Genomic DNA, 17,571 nt, shown 5'->3' with positions numbered 1-17,571 from the left:
GTGCGGCGGCCGTGGTCACCGGGGAGGGGATGGGGTCGTTTCGGGGGCCAGGAGGGGAGACCCCTCGGCAAGAAGGCTCCCAGGGGCTTCCCGGGAGAAATCACCCTGTCCCCCAGCTGCGCAACCCTCGGGCCGTGCCTTCATCCCTGGAGAAGGGTCTCGGACATCCCCTCAGGCCCCCGACCCCGGCAGCGCCCGCCTCCAGACCCTGTGGCAGAGCTGCATGCCGGGTCCCCGGGCTCACCCGGTGTCACTGGGAGCTCGGGGAGACCCGCGCGTGTGCGTTGGGATGACGCAGTTGAAAGAGGGAAGCCCTTTAATAGGACAGTTAGGGAGTTAATTGAACATCACTAATGATGTTTTAAAAAACCACCTATGCAATAAGGTAAGCGGCGTTACGGAATCGCTTAACCCAAGTACACATTCTACGTGAAGATGCTCTGAGCAGATGTGTATTAACATGGTATTTCTCCTGTGCAAATCTGGGTTGGATTGGGCAACGACGGTTCACGCTGGGGCTGGCCCTGCTATGGCACAGCCTCACTCTGCTCGCCGGACAGACCCACGGACGTGGGGACCCGGGCACCGCACAGAGGTGGTTCTCTCAGAGCTTGCCGGCAGCAGGGGCACCTTCCAGAGCCCCCCGTGCTCCCACCGGTGTCCTCCCCATCCCCATCGCTGTGGGACAGCGTGGCTGCGGCTCTTCAAAACGCCGCCTGGCCTCGAAAGAGGAAGAAAGCCTTTTTCAGCGGCTGCGTTGGCTTTGAAGAGGGGTGGCCTGAGAAGGTGGAGCTCAGCACAGCCGCCGGCTGCTTTCGTTTCCAGGCTGTGGCGGCGGCCTTCCCGCGGCGCCGGGACCCTTCGCAGCTCTCCGTGTCAGGCTTGACGGTACGTGGAAATGAGGACCCGAGGTGCCGCCCGGCCCCGGCCAGGCCAGAGCCTCCCCCAAAGCTCTCTTCTGTGGGAAAATCCATAGGAAAATAGGAAGGGGCAAAGTGAGATGCTCTTCATTTTAGGGCCAAATTGCCAGTTTAAATCACCGTGACAATGTGTACAAGCTAACAGGATGCGAATGGCCCTGGAGCTGCATATATCAGCCAGAGAGCTCTGTTCATTTCCAGATACAAGTGGGATTTCAGGGCATGAAATACGGTGTTGGGATCTCATTCCTTTCCCTGCTATTTATCACAGCCGGAAACGTACTCGCCAGCTTGAATTGTTGCAAGTGTCACTGCTGGGAGCACAGAGGAGAAATATTGTGCTGAGCTGTGCAGCGTGGGAGAGGGGATGGGGGGGATGAGGAGGAGCCGTGCGGCTCAGGCGGGTGGGTGCTGCACAGATTTGTGTGCTTTGCTCGCACAGATCGCAACCTCTGACGGCCGCGGGCAGCTGGCACAGCCGCCGGAGCAGGCATCAGCTCCTCGCTGCTCTGCTATTTGGGTGACTTCTCCTGCTTCATGAAAAACCATCGCCATGGGAGCTCCTGCCCAGCCGGGCGAGCTCAGCTTTCTGCATTGCAGCCAAGGGGAAGAACCGGCCAAAACTGCATCCCCGCAGAGCCGGCCCCCCTCCAGCCCCGATCGCCCCCGGCGTGGAGCCAGGAGCATCCCCTCCTGCTACTCACCCTGCCATGTGGTGAGGACCAGGGCACAGGCACCGCCTGCCGTGCCCCGGGTTAAACGGTGCCTCGAGCAGTCCCTGGGGCTAGAGGGACCTTGGCTGGGTCACCGTCCCCTTCTCAGCGCTGGAGGCAGCCACCTCTGCATCCCTTCAGCGCTGCTTCAGCCCAGCAGCGGGGTGAGACTGAAAAACAAGGCTGGAAACAAAACGCGAGTGCACTGATGCTGCAGCACACAGTTCTGTTAAAAAGTAGGACTAAGCATTATCCAAGTTTAATTATTATAATTATACCGGGGCGAAGTAATTGCTGGAGATATTTTAAGCATCAATCAACACGCTATTTCGAAAACCGAAGCCCTGATTTATCCAGGGCTAGGTAGTAACCATCAACATGCAACAATGCTGCCTGCAGAAGGAGGAGCCCGCCAAGAAAGCCTGTTTTAAGCGGGTCTTATTTGCAAATAGGGATTTTGGGGGGTAGGGAGAGGGATGAGAAGGGGGAGGTGGAAAGGGGTCCCCTCGCTGTGGGGAACCCGTCATGCCGGCGTTCCCGTGTCCTGCAAGACGTGCGTGAGGAGCCGGGCCGCCGGCACCAGGCTGGGCTGCAGGAGGAACATCGGCCTCGGGAAGAGGAGCCGTGTGCGATGCGGTGACCCCACCTCGGCGGTGGCTTTGAGGAAGATTGGCTGGGACTGGATGATTTAGCGATGCTGAAATCATTTAAGCTTGTTATTGTGGTTTCTATGGCTCTCTGGCTGGATGTAACAAATTGTCTGCATCATTTTCCAGATGGATCATTCTTAAATCATCCAGGACAGGCTTCAGGGCTCAGCACTGAAGCAGTAGAAGGCACTTCAGTTCAATAAATGCTGGAAATGTGCTATATTGAGTGCTATTTCTTATTAAAAGTTGAAGTACATCATCCGAGCTGATGGGTCTCACAGCCAAGATCCCCGTGCTTCACACCCCCTCTAAGTGCCATCGGTTCCCCGTGGGGGGGAGCAGGGATGGGGCCGAGCGTGGGGGCCCATGGCCGGAGGCAGGGTGGCTCTGCGGCAGGGAGGAGGGGACACTGGCAGATGAGCTGGGCCAGCAGCTCATCCCTACCCCCAGCCTCCCCCCTCCCTTGACAGGTACCAGCCCCCAGCGTGCGTCCAGCTCACGGCGGGCGGTGCGGCCCAAATGCATCTGGACTTTGGGCTGAACAAAACCTTTTATTGCAATTGGTATTATTTGATTCATCAAAAAGTTCCGCTGCAACGCGAAGGGGTTCATTACCGCTGTCACCAGTCGCTGAAGCAGACCATGGGTTATCCGCCCCGGCCTCGTGCCAAGCCCCCGGCAGCCCCTGCGGCGGGGCGTGCTGCCGAGGCGGCGGGGCTCGCATCTCAGCATTTGGCCACGATGCACTCCCCCAGAAAATGACGAGCGCTGAGAGAGCATTTTTTTCCTGCCAGGCAATTTGTGCTAATAAGCAGTCTGAAGCAGCAAAGCCTCTCAGTAGAGAGATGAATTATGGCAAGAGGGTGTTGGAAAGGAAGAGCCCTGAGGACATCGCAGTAGAGGAGACCTGAACGGAAAATGCCGGTACAGCCCATGGTGGGATCAGCCCACGGTGGGATCAGCCTACGGTGGGATCAGCCCATGGTGGGATCAGCCCACGGTGGGATCAGCCCATGGTGGGATCAGCCTATGGTGGGATCAGCCCGCAGTGGGATCAGCCCGCAGTGGGATCAGCCCACGGTGGGATCAGCCCACGGTGGGATCAGCCCACGGTGGGATCAGCCTGCAGTGGGATCAGCCTGCAGTGGGATCAGCCCGCGGTGGGATCAGCCCGCAGTGGGATCAGCCCACGGTGGGATCAGCCCACGGTGGGATCAGCCTGCAGTGGGATCAGCCTGCAGTGGGATCAGCCCACGGTGGGATCAGCCCATGGTGGGATCAGCCCACGGTGGGATCAGCCCGCAGTGGGATCAGCCCACGGTGGGATCAGCCTGCAGTGGGATCAGCCCACGGTGGGATCAGCCCGCGGTGGGATCAGCCCGCAGTGGGATCAGCCCATGGTGGGATCAGCCCATGGTGGGATCAGCCCGCAGTGGGATCAGCCCATGGTGGGATCAGCCCATGGTGGGATCAGCCCATGGTGGGATCAGCCTGCAGTGGGATCAGCCCGCAGTGGGATCAGCCCACGGTGGGATCAGCCCATGGTGGGATCAGCCTATGGTGGGATCAGCCCGCAGTGGGATCAGCCCATGGTGGGATCAGCCCATGGTGGGATCAGCCCATGGTGGGATCAGCCCGCAGTGGGATCAGCCCACGGTGGGATCAGCCCATGGTGGGATCAGCCTGCAGTGGGATCAGCCCACGGTGGGATCAGCCCGCAGTGGGATCAGCCCGCAGTGGGATCAGCCCACGGTGGGATCAGCCCATGGTGGGATCAGCCCATGGTGGGATCAGCCCGCAGTGGGATCAGCCTGCAGTGGGATCAGCCCGCGGTGGGATCAGCCCACGGTGGGATCAGCCCATGGTGGGATCAGCCCGCGGTGGGATCAGCCCGCAGTGGGATCAGCCCATGATTGGGGTCAGTCCACAGTTGGGATCAGTCCATGGTTGGGGTCCATCCATGGCTGGCATCAGCCCATGGGTCTCCTCTGCCTGCCCACCCGGAATGGGGAGCGCGGTGGCTGCCCATGGCTTGTGCTGGGGACCCACTCTCCAGCGGGACTCATATCTTCTGAAGACTTGGGAGGCATGTATGGATGCAATTAGCAGGGTTCACATGCCAGGCTGGTGTTAGATTTCATCTTGGGTTTTATTGACGCTGATACAACCTGAGCCCCGAGACTCCAGGACCTGTTCAGCTCTGCTGGGAGTGACATGTCTGTATGTTCTTAATAAACTTAGCAGAGTGAAATCCTCGCTGTTCCTGTAGCTCTGTTCATCCTCTGAGCATGATATTAACTGAAAACTCACATTTATCTTACTTCCTCGTCAGGCCAAGACAGGGCCGGCATTTCTTCGGGGTTATTATTATCTTTCCCTTGCAGATTTTCAAGCGTGAATAAGTGCTGCGACTGGAGCAGAGGACAGGAGGCAGGAGCTGGTGGCGGGCGTGCTGGGAGCCCACTCCTCCCCTCTGCCGCCGCAGAGGAGCAGCACGGGAGGTGCACTAGCAAGAGCCCCGGTGGGACCTCAGGGCTGCAGCGAGGCGTTGTCCCTGTGCAAAGCCCCATGCGAAGCCCCGTGCAAAGCCAAGGTCAGCAGCACGTTGGAGCACACAGCATAGGGTCCGTTCCCGGTGCCCAGCGCCCGCCTGAGCAGGGCATCACTCAGGCAGTGATGCCGGGGGAAGCATGTCCACCTCCGCGGGCGAGCCGTGTCCTTTCAGGTGCGGTATTCATTGACTTGTCAAAGGGCTTAGGCACGGCTGACCACGCTTCCCCCTGCAACAATTGATTTCAGTCAGCTTAGATCAGGGAAGAGTTGATTTCTTTGCCTGATACACGCTCTGGCCTTTGATAGCGTGTGTGTTTAGAAATACACCATTTGGGTTCACTGGCTGGAGAGCATCGCCTGTTGTTTCCAACAGGCAACGCTAATATGTGTGGCCCAAGTATGGCCTTGGGGCTTTAGTTTCCAAAAAACCCCATAGTTAAGCAATGCTAATCCAGCCTCTGGTTTCCACTGAGTATTTCCAAGTTCTCTGCTACCCCAGAGGACTGCTCAGTTCATGATGGCAACAGGGGGGCCAACCCTCATCCCATTTTTGCCTGAAAAGCAGGATCCGCTCCATGGCAGCTCAGTGCTTTCCTCCGAGTCTCATCTCTCCAACCTCGCTGGCTCTGTGGCCGGGGCAGATGTGGACCAGCCGGCGCCTGGGCTGTGCTGCGAGAGACGAGGCTCACACAAGCCAAGCTTAAGGCGGGGAGTCGGCACGCAGCATCCCGCTCCAGGGCCGGCCAGCCAGGTGTCCCGCTTGCCTGGTGGCACAGGAGCCAGACTGCCGTCCTCCCCCAGGCACATGTTTCCAATTACCAGCACATCTTCCTCTACTTCTTCACATTTAAAAGGCTGGCCAGCACTTTGCCCTCGGTCTATAAAAAGCACAGCTTGACATTTGTTTTCCCCTGTTTCTCATGCGTGTTTTCCTTCTCCTTGCTTCAGACTGTTCTGACACCCAGACCAACAGCTATACCCATAGCAGTGGATCGCAGCCAGCTCCATTTATAAAATGGTTTTGTGACGCCACGAGAAGAGCAATATCCATGTAACAGTCCATAAACCTGTACATCGAAGCAATTAGCCGTGATCACAGTCCCCGGTACAGAAAAGCCCCACATTCACCAATTTGCTTTCAATCAGCCCAGAGAGCCGCTCAGCTGGGAACCTTCCCACAGCTGGCGACAGCCGTGGCTGCTGCTCGTGCTTTGGGCCGGTATATTTGCACTGTTGCTCTCCCGGGGTTTTAGGAGGCAGGAGACCTCAAAACGTGGCCCTCCTGGGCAGAGGCATGGGGACGCCGGGGCTTTTCTGCGGCCATATGTCACACATCGCCTGGGCAGGAGCTGGCTCATGCATGCTCAGGTGCTACCCTTATCCCACCAAGGTCTTTGCAAGTCAGGCGAAGTGTGTGGCTGAAAAACAGGAGCCAGGGCTAATATTTAAAATACAGATAAAACCTTCTCCCTCAGGGTTGGCAGGTTTTAGTGCTGGCTGGCTTCACATAATTGACTCCCAAAGCTGCTGAGGCTGCCTCTCCTTGGCAGAGGGTAGGGCAGAGCCGCGACCGCCTGTACTGAGCTATTGATGCTTCCCAGGGTCTCCTCCGCCCTGGGAGCAACTCAGTGCAATGTGGGGAAAGAAGCAGCCAAGAGCCCCAAAAAACCCTCTCCTGAGCCCATGTCCAGGCTCAGGTCCAGGAGCAGCCTGCGGGTCACTTGTGCCAGGGGACTTGGAGCGGGTTGAGCAAGCCCTTTGGAGCAGACGCCATCCGGGGAGCCAGCATGCTGGCAGGGACAATGCCCGGTGACAGCTGAGTGACACCGAGCAGCGGCCGCCAGAGCCCAGGAGCATCCTTTCTCCGGGGGGCTGGGAAGAGACGGGACCGTGCAGCCGCGCCGGTGGCAGCCAGCCAGAAGTGCTCAGCATGTTGAATGAGCAAAGAAAGTGGTGGGACAAAAGGCCTGAAAGTTGCGGTGCTCGCTGGAGGCCGTCTGAGCATGGTTTTAACCCACTGAATTGATTTGGAATGGTTTTCCGGCCAAGGAGAGCCCTGAAGTCACGCTGGGGCTGTACAAGTGGAGTGTCAGCTTGAGCTGGGTTTGAGGGCTGCAAAGAAAGAAAAGAAAAGGGAAAGCAAAGGTTCACAAGCTCCATGAAATTCCTTCCCAGAGTCCAGCTGAGGCTCCCTGCAAGGGACCTGAGCGGGGGGAAAAGCAGCATCTCCGGCAGCGGCAGAGCCGGCGCCGCGATTCCCAGGGGAGCAAGGGAATAGGGGCTGTGTTTTCAAGGAGAAAAGGATGAGAAAAGGGAAAGGAGTAGGGGAAAGAAAGGAGGTGAGGCTTCGGTAGGATGCAGCAGCGATGGTACCAAATGGGCACTTCTCCTCAAACAAAGTTTGGAAGAGCTATTAAAGCAGGAGATCAGTGAAGGGGGAAATTGAAATGTTAGGGGCTGGAACGGAAAATTAGGCACAGATAATGGCACAATAGCACTAGGGTTTAAAGCACCCTCCGATAATTTGTTGTGAAGAGCTGTAAAATGCTTCCATGTGAGATTGTCTATCCAGACACCCGGCGAGCAAAATCCCCGCAGCTGCGGCGTGACGGGCACAGCTGCCCTGTGGTCGCAAGTGTCTGCCACTGCTCCCCAGCGCTACCGATCAGTGCCAGAGACAACAGGGCAAAACCCAGAGATGAAGAAGGGGCCAAAGATGCTGCGGCAAAGCAGCAGCAGCAAGACCTGAGGGAGCTGATTTCTTCAGCACTTTCCAAAAATGCAGCAGGAGCTGGCTTGGCCGCCCAAGGCTCTCCAGGCTCTGCCCTCTTGCCACAGCTCTGCTGGAGGAGATGGGGCTGGTGGGCAGCTGCGGCTGCAGCGGGGATTTGGGCTCTGCCTGGGAAGCCAAGCAATTGGGCTGGGGAGGCAAGAAGGTGCTTCGAAATCAGTGTCAAATGCCTTTTGATCTAAAGAGGATTTGGAGTGGAGTCAGAAGCGCTCGTCCCGCCATGCTTTTGCTGCTGGTGGCTGTTAGCGTGGCTGGCATCTGTCTCCCACCAGCGCTTTCACCCGGGTGGTGCAGCCGCCCCCAGCCCCAGCTGTTCCAGCAGCAGCAGGCCTCGGAGCCAGCGCACAGCTCGGGCTTAGCAAGCCCTCAGTGCAGCACGCTCGAGGGCTCGGCGAGCATGTGAAAGCCCATCGCTTCCTGGGGTGGGGGTACCCGGTGGTTAGTGAGCTCAGTGTCTGTACTCCCGGACCCGGCTGGAAAGCGTACGTGGAGTAAACCACTCCTTCCTTACGGGGGCTCACACCCTCTACCAGCACGCTCACATCAAATGCAAGCGTGCGTGGAGTGCGGGCGTAACCCAGAACGCTGCTGCAGACCCTCTCCCCGGCTCACGCAGGCTATGGGAAGGGGAGATCGTGAACATAACGCCCACAACGCGCCAGAGGCCGAGCGCAGCTGCGGGAGCTGGACGGAGCAACCGTGTGTGGTGGGGTGGAAACCGCAGTGCGGGGTGGACAGAGAGCCTACCCGTCACGCTAGCAAGAAGGGCTTTGCCATGGCTACCAGGACTTGAAACACCGTTCGGTCCATGAAGCAAAGAAAACTGGCTGTAGCAGCCGGATGCAACTACAGATGGACGCATCGCAGCCGAAGCAGGGCTCTCTAAAGCAGTGCCTCTGGGCAGCCCGCGTCTGGGTGCTGCCTCGCAGGAGCTGGGTGCACCAGCACCCAGGGCACAATCATTTCAGAAAGAGAAGCCTCTGCTGACAGCCGTTGTGTGGTGCCGCAGGTCACACCGGGGCCGGGGAGAGCCGGTGCCTGCAGTCCCCAGCTGGGCTGGGTGTGAGTCAGCCCCTTTCACAGGTGGGCTGGCAGCTGCCCGTGGGGCAGGGACCTCCCAGGTGTGATTGGGCTGGGGAGAGGTTATTTAACACGCAGGTAAGGAGCCAGAGCTGCCTGTGGCTCGGTTCCTGCTCGTGCTTCCTGGGAGCAGCTCGTCCTCAGCAGGTATGTGGCGTCCCGGAGGGAATTGCCCCTGTTTTCAAAGGCCACCATCGCGTGCTTTTCCTTCTAGCCCTCCAGCTCGCAGTAATAAGCCTGGTTTAGGGAGCTGTGCTAATCTGGCAGTTGCTATGAGACCCACTTGATGTTTCTGATGCAGTGTGGAGGCAGGTGAGTCATTAAGAGGAATATCATGTTTTCTGGCACTGTTTGAGGAGCCACAGAAGTTTCCTGGCAGTCGGTGGGATGCAAACACCGAGAGTCCCAGCTACCCCCCTGCAGCAAGGGTATGCGCAGCCTGGGGAAGCTGGGAGTTGTGGCTTCTCCCCATGGTGGTCTCTCTTTTCTTTGTGGCTTTGCAGGCTGTCAATCTCCAGCAGCAGCTAGCTGCTTACAGGAGAGTATTTCCCAGGGTTAATTCTGAGGAGGAGAGAGCTTAATACGTGCTTCACTTTAATCGTGGCTTGGTCGCTGCCAGCAGAGCCTGCGCTCCTGGGCTGCAGCCCGGCAGCTCCCACTCTCTGTCAGTCCTTACGGCTCCTCTTCAAAACAAGCGCAGATGGAGAGCCGGCGCTGCCGGCCCCTGGGCACCCGCATCCCCCCGCAGCGGGAGCCGGGGCAGGGCGCGGGTCGCTTCACCGGCCCCGGCGCTGAGCGGGAGGGGAGGGCAGAGCACGGCTCGGTGCTTGCAGCCCCGGCATTTACTGGGACGGGAGTCATCGAAGTGGGGTCTCGGGCTGCGGCGCTTGCACCATGTGTGTAACTGGCGGAAGGAACCTGCGCAGCAAAAATTTTTAATTTGACTGTAATATTCTCAGTTTGAGTTCATGCAATGCTGGTCGGTTACCTCAGTTAATTAGAAATTTTCCAGATGGATAAAAAGTTTATAAAGCACTGAAAAGAGCAGGGCAGTCGAGATGGCAACGGTCTCTCCCTCCGTTTGTTCAGGAGAAGCAAACTGCTTCGGAGGAGCCGTGCCTGCCACAGAGCCCCAGTTCCTGCTGCCCCCCTGAAAGGGTTTGCAGGTGGATGCAGACCTGCTCCCTCCCAGCACGTGGGTTTGGGGCCCCTCGGCTGGTGCCGGAGGAAGGAGGGTTCAGTGCAAGCTGCTGGCCCAGCCCAGCCAGATTTGGGCATCCCCTCGCGGGAGCGTTAAATGAAGCATAATCTAGTGGTAATTTGCAGTCACGTTAAATGTGATCGATGGGCCCCAGAGGTGGGGACGGGGCAGTCGCCTTGGCAGCTGTGATTTAAGAGCGGTCCAAGGCCAGAAGAGGGTCGGTTTGGAGGTCTCATTGCACAGCCCCCCAGCTCTGATCAGCGCACCCTGAAGCGCTAATTCAGGTTTTGTTAATGAGGTTTTTTTCCCTTCCTCCCTGGCATCCCTTTATTGAAGTCTGATAGAGCAGAGGTTCAGGGAGGATATTAATGCTCACCTTGACATTATCAGCGTATTGGAGAGAAGGGTGTTTGCTCTATCGCTGCCCGAGCAGCCCATCTCTGTGAAAGCCGGCCCCGGGAGATGCCGAGCCTGCTGTGCCAGCGGCCGGAGCTGCTCTGCCGAGGGGTTTCTGTGGCAATACTGCATCAGCCTGCAGTGCTTCAGCACTCTGGGGAAGAGGGATTCAAGGAGGGAAGCATTAAAATAATACCTATTGTAAAGGAGTGTAACAGCGCGGGCTATTATTTACATTTGAAGTAATAGCTTGGCACTACGGCGGCTCACGGCAGCATGAGAGGTGTCTCATGGCTGCGCGTGAAGAATAGAATTGATAGATGCCTGCACTTCCCTTGCGTATAAGGCTTGTGATGGAGGGGGCTCCTGTGGTCCAGCCGAGCGCAGCAGGCACTGCGAGGCTGCTGCCTGCTGGGGCTGGAAGCCCAGGGGCAAATGCCCCTGAGCCACCAGCCGAGGTTTCGGCCCCGTCCAACCCCAGAGCTGCCCAGTCTGATGCACCATCTCTTCCTCCAGCCCCGGCCACCTCCTCGAGCCTGGCCGGGCTGATATCCGTGCGGTTTTCCCCTCCGGCTCCTCGCAGCCGCTCCTCCTCCCCACTCGTGGCTTGCGTGGGAAGCTGTCCTCAGAGCAAACCTGCAGGAGATTCCTCCCCGGACAAACTCTTGTCCATACAATTTTAAATCATATTTTTAAAGCCTGCATGATTTTCAGATTTGGTGCTATTAAATTACAGAAACAGTTACCACAGATGAAGGTTCTGAAATGGTTGGTGGCTCATGCAGATGCTAAAGTCTCCTCTGAAGCTTACAGCCTTGCAAATGGAATAAAAGTGCTGCTTCTTCATGTATTTGAAATCAGTTTGATTTATGTAATCTGACAAGTTATTATGCGCAGTCCTTATCTGACTTCATGATTTATGGGAAAGATCCTCAAATCTATATTTAAAATTACTATTAAACAGAATTTTTTGCCTCTTCAGCTGGGACAGAAGCACCATTAGCAGTTGTTGCCCTAGAGCTCAAGTACTTCATTAGTTTAGGAAAATTAATTTTTTCCATTAAATCTTCTTAGTATTCTGATGCTTCATTTGCTTGTAAACTTTCAGTAATAAAGTCTTTTGCTAGTTGTGGTCTTTGGTTTCCTTCTCTCTTTAAGGTCTCGAGTACCTGCCACCCGTGGCTGCATCGTTTGGCTGTTGTTGAGTGTCAGGGGAGGTGTGTGTAGGCGGACTCAGACCTTGTAGTTGAGGGGGGGGAAAATTCACCCCACCTGATTTAGAGATGCTCCTCTCGTACTGCTTCTTGTGTAGATTATTGCAGTGCTCTTTCAAGGGGTTACTGGAAAAGCTGAAATTTCTGTGGCTAGGCATCTAATTCAGCCCAAAAAGCCGAAGCATGCTTCAGCCACCTCATTACCCAGGTTAGCTGCTAAACGGTGCTTTCCTGCTCGCCCTGGGAGGCATTGCTGCTTCCCCCACCTCCTCCCCGAGAGCGTTTGAGGGGTCCCTTAGCATCTCCCCTCTGCTTCTGTGTGTCCCCAGAGAGGCGGCGGGCAGGAGCCAGGGGCAGGGTGCATGCGGGCTCCTGAGCATCCCTGCAGCACCCTGCCCGTGTCTCGCCGCTGCATGGGAGGCGAGCTGCTGTTTTGGCCCATTTCTTCTGGGCCACGTGGGTTTTGCTGCTGGAATTCAGCCACCAAGCAGGAACACCAGAGATGAGAGCAGCCGCCCAAGAGCGTGGACCCAGGGCAGGGGTGTCCCGGCCTCGGCCCCAGCTCTCAGCGTGCTGCCGCATGCACTAAGCGCCCGCGGGCAGGGGGCTGCAGCCGGGCAGGGCAGGAACGGGGGCTGCAGGTGCTCTGGGGTCGAGCAGGGGTGGGGGTCAGGGACCGCAGCCCCTTTCTCTTTCCCAGCCCTCACTGAGCAAAGCCAGAGATTCACAGCAGATTGCACATCACCGTGGCTGTTAACAGGGCTGCTTTGCAGAGATAACGGGTTTTATTTAACACTGCATTGTAAACAGCACCCAAACTGAAGGGGGTCAGATAGGAGGTGTTAGCTGTTGAAGATGAGCTGATTGCCCAAGTGGCAGGTGCTCCCTCCGAGCACATCAATGCATGTTAGCAAAGCATTAGAAACCCTTTAACATCTCCTTGTAAGCAGCAAAAAGGAGGCAGCTTTTAATCTTCTGCTTAACATGGCAGGGCATAGTGAAGCGGGGAGCAGAGCTGGGGTGCCCTGCCCTCGGGGACCAGGGGCTGAGGGGGCAGATGTCCCACACATCTGGGGGGAGTGATGTCCCACCTTCGCGCTGTGGTGAGCAGTGAGAGGGCGTGCAGAGATGCTCTGCAGGGAGTCACATCACCTCTGATAACCAAAACTGATTGTCCCCAATGAAAGGCGGCAGCGCCGGGGATCAGGGTGGTGCAGTGAGGTTCCTGCCTCCAGGTGATGCTTAAATATCCATCTCTCATACACACAGTTCAACTGAAGCGCCTTTGATCCGAGCTGGGGAGCTGACTGAGGAGGCGGATGGGGCACCGGCCGGCCCGTCACCGGCAGCGGGCCGCAGCGCTGGTGTGGCACCGCGATGCCCAGGCGGTGGGACGTGCTCCGGGAGCGCTCTGGGAGTTCTTGGTGCTCCTTGCGCCTCTCCCAAGGATGCCTCCGGTGTTTTATTTGCAATCGTGTAAGGATTGTGGAGGTGAGAACCTCTGAAACAGAGCTGAACAGGGAGGTGACGGTTGTTTTTCGGAGAGTGAACCTGTGCAGCAGGATTTATGGAGATATTAAATATTTTATGTACAGGACAGTAAATTTCTCTTTAATAGAACCTTAAATATTCACTCACAATATTTACATAAGCAGTGTAACAGCTGCAAAGGAGTCATTAAGGACTACTTACGGAGATTATCCTGATTTTAAAATTCCTTTAATGTGCGTTCCCAGAGAGATTACAGCTGCGTCTATCTGGTCAATAAAAAGCACATGCCCCTCCGTGGGGTCTGAGGGCAGACCGGGAAGGCAATCGAAAATAACTGGGCAAAACGTAGCCATATTAAGCTGTGTTTGTTTCTGGCTTTTGTGGGCTTAGTCTGCAGCCTAATGCCATTTCAAAGGAATATTGTGTGTGCTAATTAGCCACCGAGCCTGAGCAATCAAAAGCACAACTGATAAAATCAATCAATGCCCCCGATCAAAGGTTTCCTTCATCCAGTTCAGTCTGCCGGAGTTATGTGTGCTGGCAAAGAAATGTAGCGTTTCCCGTGTTCCTCAACTAAAGCAGCAGGGCTTTTCCAAGTGGTTACACTTGTACTACGTGAGCCAGGGACGGCTGTTGGGGTGAGGTTTTGATCATGAAAGTGTTTCTGGGGCAGTTTTGTTATTGCTTATTTGGTTTCCAATTTTATAACCCTCCTCAGCATCTCCTGGCAAGGACGGGTTTTGCCTGTGTCAGACTTCTCTCCAGTGCCACGTTCTGCCAAAGCACTGTGCTCTGGACCTTTGGCTAGGCTGCAGTGGCTGCTATTTTTTCTCTGTCTTGCATACAAAGTTTAATCTCCTTTCAGAGCCTTGCTTGAGTCCCGTGCGCAAGCAGGCTTTCTCTGTGGCTGCTCCGTGAAGAGCCTGGTCCCCATCTAAGAGGAGATGAAGGAGACCAAATTGCCAAACACCTTCTCACAAATTCAGCAGTAGCACGGTATTTAACGCAAGTTAAACGAAATACAAAGACTTGAAGTTCCTGACTCCTTCCCCTCTTTCAACATTTCAGTTGGCTGTGTGTGGAAAGACACTAATTTGAGCTGGCAGCAATTCATGTTCGCTTTTCAGGACAACAAGGCATCGGAGAATAGGCAGGAGTGGAGCTCAGCGGAGGAGTAGCTGAGCGGCACCGGGGGAGGGATGCACAGGGAGCTGCTCACAATGGATTCAAGTGGGGGAAAAAAGGGAAATATTAGGCTGCCGGTCCTTCCCTAACGGTGCTTCTGGGCTCAGAAGTGCTTTCACGGAGGTTTCTGTGAGGTGTTGCTTTTAATTTTCCTGGAGGGGCAGCAGAGCTGTAAGGAAGGGCAGGAGTCGGAGGCAGATGTCGGCAAGGGAGGAGTTTCATCCCCAGCCTCTTCCCTGTGCAGGGGGCCAAGCGAAGTGGAGAGCGCGGGCTGCTTGAGGACCCCATGTGCAATCCACTGGCTGAGCTGGCAGCAGCGGCACGGATCTTTTTTCCCCTTTCCTTGAGCTTACAAAATGGGAAAATTTCACTTGGAATCATGAAGAGATAATAAATATGGATCGCGTTGCTTTACGGGTTTCTTGCACGGAACAGCACTTTAAGCACTGTAAAGCGCTGCTGAGTGTAATGGGAGAACAATTCTAGGTTGAACAGAGCACGTAATCACCTTTCCTTTTCCTCTCTGTCCTTTTCTTCCTTCCTCAGTCCCACTGAATCCTGGACCCCTTCCCTGTTCCTGCTGAGCTGGCAAGAGCTGGCTCTGGGGGCTTGCTGTGGCAATCCCCAGTTCTCCAATTCCTTGACTCTCAGCCTGTGACTCCGGGATCTCATCCATGCGACAGATGAGCCCGGACTGCCGTAGGCTTTCCCAGTTGCCAGCTGCGGTCCCTCGAGTGAGCGACAGCTTGCCATGGAGGGTGGCGATGCACCAGCCTCACCGTTCCCACAGCGCCGGCGTGTCGCCTGTCAATTATTCATAGGTCGCAGCAAAGCCTGGCTTTGCCTTTCCGTCGAAACCCTCATCCTGCAGGACCTCTGCTTCTCCCAGTTATAAATATTTGATTGCAGCTGGGATTTTGGTACGCTCTTAGCTGCGGGGGCAGAGCTGGTGGTCACCCCCTGTTCCTGTGCGCTGCTCCCCTGGGGCTGGATTGAGACAGTCGGGGCCAGAGCTCGGGGCCAGCGCTTGGCCCCAGCCGCTCACCTGAAGTGATTACCGGGAGTTTTACACAGCAGTGTAGACCCAAATCTGCCCACTGAAAGTGATTTCAATAACTCTGCCTGCCTCCGAGTCTGCAGAATTTTACTGAAATAAACCTGTTGGGTGCTGGAGCAGATCTGAAATGGCTTCACTGAACAGCCCTGCTTCCCGGAGCCAGCAGTGTTTTGTTTGAAACCTCTCCAGTCTGCCGAACTGGGGTCTGGGCCTGGCAAGCTGCCCTGCAGCGAGGGACTTGCTTTGGAACGAGCCCAGATTCAGAAAAATATGTGCTTTCCAACCCAGACAAGCCTTGTTTTCTTTCTGCTTCAGTCTGTGCCACAGCAAGCTCCGGTTCCAGCCGGCGATGTCCTGGCACTGCTCGTCTGCAGCTCTTTGGCCTTTGGAGGAACGGCTTTGGGAGGCTGCTCCCTTGAGCTAGTCCTGGTGATGGGGGCAGAAACCAGCCCGGGGTTTCTCCAGGCAGTGCCGCGGAGACGCTGCGCGGGGCCGTGTGGTGCTGCTGGTGCCGGGGAGGAGGATGCTGCGCGCAGGGGCCGACCCGCAGGCGAACATTGGGATTCGGTTCCGTTGTCGTATCCTCTGCTGGACCGGTCCCGTGCCTGCCGCTCCAAGAGGGGTGCCGCAGGCAGGGCTGAGGGCAGCGGCGCATCCGGCAGCTTTTCCCACAGCCCGCTGCTGAGACTTGCTCATTTTCAAGAGCCCGGCTTTCAAGCCCCTGAGCCTGCTTCCCACCAAGCCTAATTTTCATCCCTGGCATTAAGCAAACAGCACTCCATAGAAACTGCGCTTTTCCTGGGCTGTCAAATATTGTTTTGTCTCTACTCCCAGAGGAGGCGAATGAAAAATTTCAAAGTAAACACTTGGGAATAGGTGTGGGGGAGAGGAACCAGGGCCCTCAGGATATTCTCCCTCCCTCCCAAGACTATACGTGCTCCTTTTAATTTCACAAAGTATTTACAGCTCCTTCCTTCCCCTCCAATTATCACCGTGAGACGGCAGAGGAAAGCGGGAGGGAAGCGGCGCTCGGGTCCGTGGACGGGAGCTGGGTCTGTCTGCTGTTTCCTCCTCTCTTTGCCCGCTGCCGTCGCACCTGCAAAGGGCCGCCGCTGGCCCGCGGGCCCCGGAGGACCCCGAGGGGTGCCAGCTCAGGCGCTACCTTCCCCCCTTGCAAGCGAGAGGGAGCCAGGGGAGGGGGAAGACGAAAAGCCAGAAAACAAGCTGCGATTTCAACTTGTAATTTTATTTGGTGTGTAATAGCTGAAGCAATAATTGTATTTGTGGAGCTGAAAAGCAAAAGGAGACAAATGGTTTAATTTGAATCAATATTAATTTTATGCGATTTAACTTTTTATCACAGCAGATACAATTATCGTAGTTGGGATCCATCAAGAAAGAAAAAAGTCCTTTTAGCTCAGAAAATGCTTAGCTAACTAGGCAGGGTGTTTGCAGGCTGAGAAAATTGGTTATTACTTCCATTTTGATCTGCAGAAGCACACTTCTGCTTTAAAGGAGCCGGTCCCTGCGGGAGCAGGCAGCAGCTCTGCCGGGACAGGCAGGCAGGGCTCGCCACCGGCAGTGCCGCGGAAGGCAAAGCGCCCGGCCACGGGCTTCGCTGCCGCCTCTTCCCGGGCACTTCAGGCCGCCGTAATCAGGGAAATGCCTGAAAATGGGGACTTAGACCCCTAGCATTTGCTGAGAAATAAGAAGCAAGAGTCCATGCCCCTTGTCTTTCTGAACAGATGTCAAGGCAGCAAGTAATTAAACTGCTGCAGGCTCAGAAGCAGCCTCGTTTGCGATCCCTCTCTCCCCGATTGCCGGGCCTCGCGCGGGAGCTGCCCGCAGCGCCCGCACCTTGCGCTTGCCCGGGGCTGCGCCGACGCCAGCATCCCCGTCGCGCGCCTCGCCATTGATATTAAAAGGCTTTCTAATTACGGCATCCCACGTCTGGGCTCTGCTTCAGAGGCGCGTTCAAAGCAGGGCACGCGACCCACCGGGTCGGACCCAGCATTACCGCTCTGAACTGGTGGTGGCTGCCGGGGGCAGGGGGGCAGGCAGGGGGTGTCGAATGCGTTTCTGGTTACACCCAAATGAACACTGTTCATGAACCATGTAACTGGAGCCAAGCAAAACACTGTGGTTCCTTTGCGAGCCTTCATGTCTTGTCATCACCTTTTAAAAATATCAAAAGGCTGCTTTGGACAAAAATGATCTTTTCCTTACAAGTCAAAGCTACGTGATGCCTTTTTTTTTTTTTTCCCCAAGTTTAAAGACACGAGAAGGTCACCAAACTGGCAGACGCTTGGCTTCAGCAGCG

This window comes from Phalacrocorax carbo, chromosome 20, assembly GCF_963921805.1.
Source record: "Phalacrocorax carbo chromosome 20, bPhaCar2.1, whole genome shotgun sequence".
Taxonomy (NCBI): domain Eukaryota; kingdom Metazoa; phylum Chordata; class Aves; order Suliformes; family Phalacrocoracidae; genus Phalacrocorax; species Phalacrocorax carbo.
Note: the sequence above shows the minus strand (reverse complement) of the source record.